Consider the following 7,570-nt stretch of genomic DNA (forward strand, 5'->3'; position numbering starts at 1 on the left):
GCACCCTTGAGTATGATGAATATGATTTTGTTGTTAAGGATAAGAAGTCAGGGAAGTAACTGGCCAAAGGAACTAAGAAATGAGGACTCTATGCACCAGAAGATAACAACATTTATGCTTTAACAACAATCCCTCACTGGAGGAAGACAGATTGCATTTGGCATGCTAGATTAGGTCATCCTAGTTAGAAATCTTTACAATTTTTTAATAGAAATAAACATATAGATGTTAAGAGTTGAAATAAAGTGCATATAATCTGTACTAGCTACCAGCTAGGGAAAAGTTGTAAACTTTCTTTTGCATTGAGAAATAAAATTAAGAAGGAACCATTATTCAAAATTCATTGTGATCTTTGGGGACCATCCCCTATTGAATCTTTTCAACGCATGAAGTACTGTGTATTGTTTGTGGATGATAACACTAGATACACCTGGTTGTATCCAATAAAAAGGAAGTCTGAGTTTCTTGAGATTTTCCTTAAGTTTCAGAAAATGGTTGAAAAATAATTTTCAAGATCAATCAAAATCTTTCAGTGTGATGGATGTGGTGAGTTCATCCACGATGAATTCATTAAACACTTAGAAAACTTTGGAATTATAAGACAATTGTCATTTCCAAATACTCCAGAACATAATGGAATCTCTAAAAGAAAACATAGGCACATAGTAGAAATTGGTCTCACTCTACTCTTTCATGCAAAACTACCTTTGTTCTTATAGGTTGAAGCTTTTCTCACTGTTGTATTCTTGATAAACAGACTACCATCGTCGATGAGATACCTTTTGTCAAACTCATAGAGCATCTCCATATTATGATAGTTTGAAAGTTTTTGGATGTAGATGTTATCCACACCTCAAGGGTCAAACAAAGTTTGCACCTAAAACTTACCCTTGTGTGTTTGTTGGCTACAACAGTTTACACAAAGGCAATAGGTGCTACCAACCATCCACAAAAAGGTGTTTATATCAAAACATGTAATCTTTGATGAGCATATGCTTCCCTATGTGCAACCTGCACAATCCTCTCCAAACACCTCTACTCACCTAGATACTTTTCTTGAGTTTTTCTCCACTACGCATGATAACTCTTTAACAAATGGTGGTTCAATTACAAGGGAAGTATTGTCGAAAACCCTCGGCATTGATATTGCAGATTCACATCATGATGAGCCTGATTATGTACTTTCAGATAGTATTCATGATCCAGAAGACATCTCAGATGGTGAAAGTGATAATCATGTTGCTGATCCAGAAAATCAAGATGCACCAGAAAGTCAAGATGCAACAAAAGTGCAGGAACCTAACCACATCTCAGTGCCTAATGCACAAGGTGTAAACTTGGAAGGTGATCTGTTAGGCTGGTTTAATGAAGAGATCAATCAGAATCCAGAATCTACAAGCAGGACTACAGAACCACAACCTTCTCGCACTATAGAAGGGCATCACATGATGACTAGATTGAAGGAAAAAAATGTGTCAACCCCTCACATAGCTTTAGTGGGAATTGTTGAGTCGATAACTGTGGATCAGACGCTAAAGGTTCCACAGTGGTATGTAGCTATGAAAGAAGAGTTTGATTCCTTACATGAAAACAAAACATGGACACTGGTACTTAGAATAATAGACATGAATGTGGTTGGATCAAGATGGGTATTCAAGACCAAGCTAAAAGCATATGGTTTCATAGATAGAAACAAAGCTAAGTTGGTTACCAAGGGATACTCTCCGCATGAGAGAGTTGATTTTGAAGAAACATTTAGCCCTGTAGTTAAGGCTACCACTATAAGGGTAGTGTTATCAATTGTTATTAGTCTAAAATGGCATATTAGACAATTTGATAGCAAAAATGCCTTTCTTCATGGGTATCTACGGGGAGAAGTGTATATGGTACAACCTCTAGGTTTTGTTGATCCCCAGTATCCAAGACATGTTTGTTCTCTGAAGAAAGCACTATATGGTCTCAAGCAAGCACCAAGATCCTAGTTTGACAGGATTAACATATTTCTTTTGCAACTTGGGTTCAAATGTAGTAGAGAAGACTCATCCTTATTTGTACTTCATTACAAAAGTAGTATTATCCTACTTTTTTAGTATGTATATGATATAGTGATTTCCAGAAGCTCTCTTGTTCATATTTAAAAAATAATTATTGCACTTGGGAAGGAGTTTGCAATGAAGGATCTTGGTCCTCTTCAATTCTTTCTTAGGATTGAGGTTACTTACTTTAATGGAGGTATTCACCTAAATCAAAGTAAATATGCCACTGAACTCCTCAAGAAAACTGATATGGCCATGGCTAGACTAGTAAACACACCACTTGCCAAAAGCATGGTCTACATACAGGAAGCTCAAAGAAGTNTAATTTGTCACTGATAATCAAACTTCTTGTAGTGACAGGAAGCTCAAGGAAGTTCTGCAGATGCCTCAATGTGTAGAAGTATTATGGGTAGCCTGCAGTATCTCACACTGACTAGGCCAAATATAGTGAGCACTTTCACGCTGTAAAAAGGATTCTTAGATATGTTAGAGGGACAATTCAACTTGGACTCAGGCTAATTGCAAAGTCACCTCTAAGGCTCTATGGATACTCTGATGCATATTGGGGAGGCTTTTCTATAACAAGAAGATCAACTACAGGTTATACAATATATTTAGGAGCTAACTGCTTTTCATGGGCATCAAAGAAACAACATACAGTTGCCAGGTCAAGTGTTGAAGCTGAATATAGAGCACTAGCCTCCACTACAACTGAGATTACATGGATCACCTATATTCTCAGATATATTGGTGTCACACTTACCACAACTCTAATATTGTTCTGTGATAATCTTAGTGCATTTTGCATGACCGTGAATCCAGTATTACATGCCAGGACTAAATATGTGGAGATGCACTATCATTTTGTTCGAGAAAAGGTGGTAAGGGGATAGCTCATAACACATTTTGTTCGATCACAAGATCAACTAGCTGACATACACATTAAGGCACTTACAAAGCAACAATTTGCAGCCTTTCAAAGCAATATGGGAGTGGTTGATCCACCTCTCACTAGCTTGAGGGGAAATGTTGGAGAGTAGCATAAGGAGAAAAGTTGTGTTACTGTATTGCATCAGGACTATAATTTTTGTTGTGTACTACTAGTAGGAGTTAACTTACAAAGTAGAATTCAAGTAGAACTCTCCTATATTGTAACATGTCAATAGCCTATATAAAGAGGTATTGTGCAGCAGCTTTATATAAAAAAAACACATCAATAATAACCAACTTTGTTTTTCCTCTCTGTACTATTTTTTCTACATTTAACACTTAGTGGAATTAGAGTAAGATTCCAAGAGGAGAAAAAGCTAGGTTCCAAGTGTTCTTCAAGATTCCAATAAGTTTTGCCAAGAACCTTTGTTCTTTTCTGGTATGTAATGCTTCTCATAGTGTTGGACTTGTTCATCCTCACGCTCTACGTCTCAATTTAGTCAAGAAATTGTTACATCTAAAGGATCCATTCGTAGTTTTTCATATTTGAATTCGGTTCATTAACAATTGGGGTTTTGATTCTTTTGTTTTGTGAATCTTATAGTGTTGTTCATGCTTAGAATCACATGAACACTATTGAGGTGGTAAAGTTATGTTTTCCAAAGGAATTGTATGGATTTCTCATGTGTTATTTTTGGGTTTGAGAAAAAAAAAAGAGTTTAAGAGAAATTTCCCAATTCTAAACCAGTTTGAAGCCTTAATTTCAACAAAACAATTCATCGGGGTCTTGGGGGAAGTGTCGGGGCAGCGCGCCAGCAGTGCGCCCAAACCCAGTCCTAGTACTTTGGGGCCTGGGTCTAGGGTGGCGCACCAACAGTGTGCCTAAATTCAACCCCAGTACTTCGGAACCTGGCACCCTGTGCTAGCAATACGCCGGGGTCGCTTGGTCAATTCTTTCATTGTTTCATCTGAGGCGTATTCCTTTAAGTTGTGGCTGCGTTTTGCCTCTCTTTATAAGCTTCTACAAACTCAATTTACCTTTTAAAATCCCTACATATCTTAATCACGTGTCTAAGTGTGCATTCAAAACTAAAGTGAGTTTACATGAAAAGTTTAAGGGCTCTATTTTAAGAAAAAATATAAGAGTTTTCTGTAACATCTTGTCTTAAAAAGAACTAATTTTAGCAAGAACCAATTTGTAAAGAGCCAATTTGAGAATTTTGGCAAGTTATGTTTAAGTTGTGAGTTTTGGGTTAACTTCAAATGGCCATAACTTTAAGTACACGATGAGGCAGGTGGCCCATAAGATATCAAATGAAAGGTCTTGGAATACTCTTTCCAACACCACTGAGTTTGCTAATTTTTTAGTTCGTATAAGGGATATATGCCCGTTTGAAGTCAGCCTGTCCAGTTAAGGAAAGTTACCCGAATTAGTGAGGGTATTTTGGTCTTTTCCTTACCCCATCAACTTTAAACGTGTTTAGTGATATTTTAGGGGTCAAAACTGATTTGGTTCAGTTTCACAATCCTAAATTTCACTTAAGGTTTTAGAAGAGAGTTCAAGAAGAGAAAAGAGGAGAAAAGGAAGAACGATCAAAGTTTCTTGCGAATCGAGGATTTGTTTCGCCAAATCGAGGTGTGTAAGTTTTCATAGTAATGGTTCGTTCACCCACACACCAATCATGATTTACATATTCAAATTCATCCATAAATGTTAAAGGATTTAAGTTCTTGATAAGTGTTCTTGAAGTGTTGCTTTCGTTCTTGAATTAGGATGGGTTTGATGAGTTCTTGAGATAATTGTATTGAGTTTAAGATTTGTTTTTGAGTATATTCTTGTGTACTTATATTGGGCAATTGAATCTAAGGAAAACTTGAGGAAATCAATCAATTAAAAGTGATTTAGGATCAGAAAATGAGAGAGAAATTTCTTCGGATTTGCCTGGGGAGGGGCTGGGGCGGCGCGCCCCAGCAGTGAGCCACAAATCAGTCTCTGAAGTTTAGGAGCTGGCGCCCCGCGCCAACAATGCGCCAGTGTCGCCTGCCCTCACCTTTTTCCGTTGTTTGCTCTGTCTAAGTCCTTTTAAAGTATACTTTACTCCCTATTGATTCTAACTACTCTAAAACTACATCTAAACATCGAGAGATCATTCATAACATGAATCCTAAACCTTGAATTCATAATTCATATCCAAGGTAGAGTTAAGAGTTAGGTCTTGAGAGTTCTTTTGAGTCATTTTGAGAAGTCTTTTACAATCTTTTAATCTTGTTTTAAGACTTGAGTACTTGAGTTTGAGGATGAGGAGAGTTGAGTTCTTTTTGTCAAAATGATATATGGGAACTAAGTATTCCCAAGAGTAAATGTCTTTACATTTAAGATGAGAGGAAACATCAATTTCCAAAAGAATTCTTGAGAAGTTTTGAGTACGATCTCTTTTTAGAGAAATATTTTAAGTAATAATCTCAAAGTTGAGGATGAGGAAATGTTTTTTAAAAAAACATATGAGCCAAGTTATATTTTTGGACTAGTATTGAGCACCGATATGGGGGAGAGTTCAAACAACTCACAACCCCCATAAACCATGTAGCCAACGTGGGTAGAAAGGGTCATACTTTTTTTATGATTCCTTATTTCTTTTTAAGCATATATTAGTGGATCCATTTAGTGAGTAATCCTATACCCTGGCAAAGTATAGGACAGTTCTAGCAGCATGGGCGAGACGCTACATCATCACATAACTTATAGTGATGGTTGTCGGTTAGATAATCTCCCAAACAGAGTTATTTTGTATCTTTACATAAAAATATGAGTTATTATTGTATTTTTAAATACACTGAGTTGTTATCTACTATTTTAAATGCTTTATATAAACTGCATCTTTATTGTTGTTTTTATACTACTTTGAGTTGAGTATCCTTGAGTTAAGTTGAGGTTAAGTTAAGGTAAGTATGTTTCATTCCTTCCAGTTCAACCTTTGATGTTATATTTAGTATTCCACTTACATGATCATAGATTCAATGTACTAATGCTATTTTACCTGCATCGTTTCACGATGAGGATACATGAAATCAAGGTTATCAACATGTGCTTCGTTGATACCATAGCAGTTTGAGTTAGCTTTGGTGAGCGTCCTTACTTCCGGAGGATCCTTCATTTATTTATGAAATGTTATTTCAGTTTTGTTAGGATGATCGGGGGTCTTGTCCCCACATCCCTCATAGCATTAGAGGCTTCATAGATAGATAGACAGTAATAGTTCATGAGTCTTTTTCATTTTCAGTTGTTAATGTTGAGACTCGAGTTGCCTCTTTTGGCTAGTGAATGTTTTTAAACATTATGAGTTATTTGTTTTAAAGACTTTGAGTAAAGTTTGCTTTTGAGGCTCTTTTATTGTTGAGTAAGTCTTTCGCTAAGATTTAGCCAGACCAAGGGTTCACTTGGGGCCAACAATGGTTCTCGAGTGCCAGTCACATCCAAGGTGCAGGCTCGAGACGTGACAAACTTAGTATCAGAGCACAGAGTTCAAGAGTCATTGGGTGTTTATGAAGCCGTGTTTATAGAGTCCTAGTTATCGATGTGAAGCGCGCCATATCTATAATTAGGAGGCTGCGACATTTAGGAAACAATTCACTTTGTTCATACTCTTTTCGTGCAATAGAGTTCAGCTTTATAAAGTTTCTCTCTCATTCAAGCTTGCGTGTATCTTTCAGATTAAGCCTCCACAAAGAGTTGTTCGAGGTCATCCCGCTAGGAGAATGTTGAACCTCAGGATCAAGAGGTAACCAATGCAACATTAGTGCAACCCCAAGGCGAGGTCACTAATGCTAAGTTTCGGGATGCTATCCTGATCTAAGATGGACATCAAAGAGGGAATCGACAGGATTTGGCTGATACATCTAGAATCCGTGAGTTCTTAAGGATGATCTAGATTTCACAGGATCTGAAAACACTTTGTGGAAGAGTTACAAAAAGTATTTGAGGTAATACATGTTCCAAATGTTGAATGTGTGGAACTAGCTCCATACCAACTAAAGGGTGTTGCTAGAGTCTGGTACGACCAATGAAAGAAGAGTAGAGCTGAAGGAGCACCAGTTGTGAGTTGGGTTGTGTTCGAAGAGGCCTTCTTGGGCATTTCTTTCCCCGCAAACTGAGAGAGGAAAAAGTAAGTGAATTTCTCACTCTTATGCAGGAATCTGTGAGTGTGCATGAGTACAACCTCAAGTTCACTCAACTGTCCTGCTATGCTCCGGAGATGGTTGCTGATATGAGGAATAGGATGAGCTTATTTGTATCTGGATTATCTCGTTTGTTAAGAAAAAAAGGTAAGGCTGTGATGTTGATAGGGGACATGGACATAGCAAGGTTGATGATCAATGTGCAATAGGTTGAGGAGGATAAGCTGAGAGATAGAGAAGAGTTCTAAAATAAGAAGGCTAGGACAACAGGAAATGAGTCCAGACAGCAGAAGAGTAATGCGCATCGATCATCTTTTCAGCAAAAGCTAAATGGACCTGCTCCATCATCTGCTAGTGCACCTGCACCAAGGAACATAGGTGAATTCAAGAATCAAAACTCTCAGAACTTCAGCGCTAGACCTGCACAG

The sequence above is a fragment of the Solanum stenotomum genome, chromosome 3, assembly GCF_019186545.1.
Source record: "Solanum stenotomum isolate F172 chromosome 3, ASM1918654v1, whole genome shotgun sequence".
NCBI lineage: Eukaryota > Viridiplantae > Streptophyta > Magnoliopsida > Solanales > Solanaceae > Solanum > Solanum stenotomum.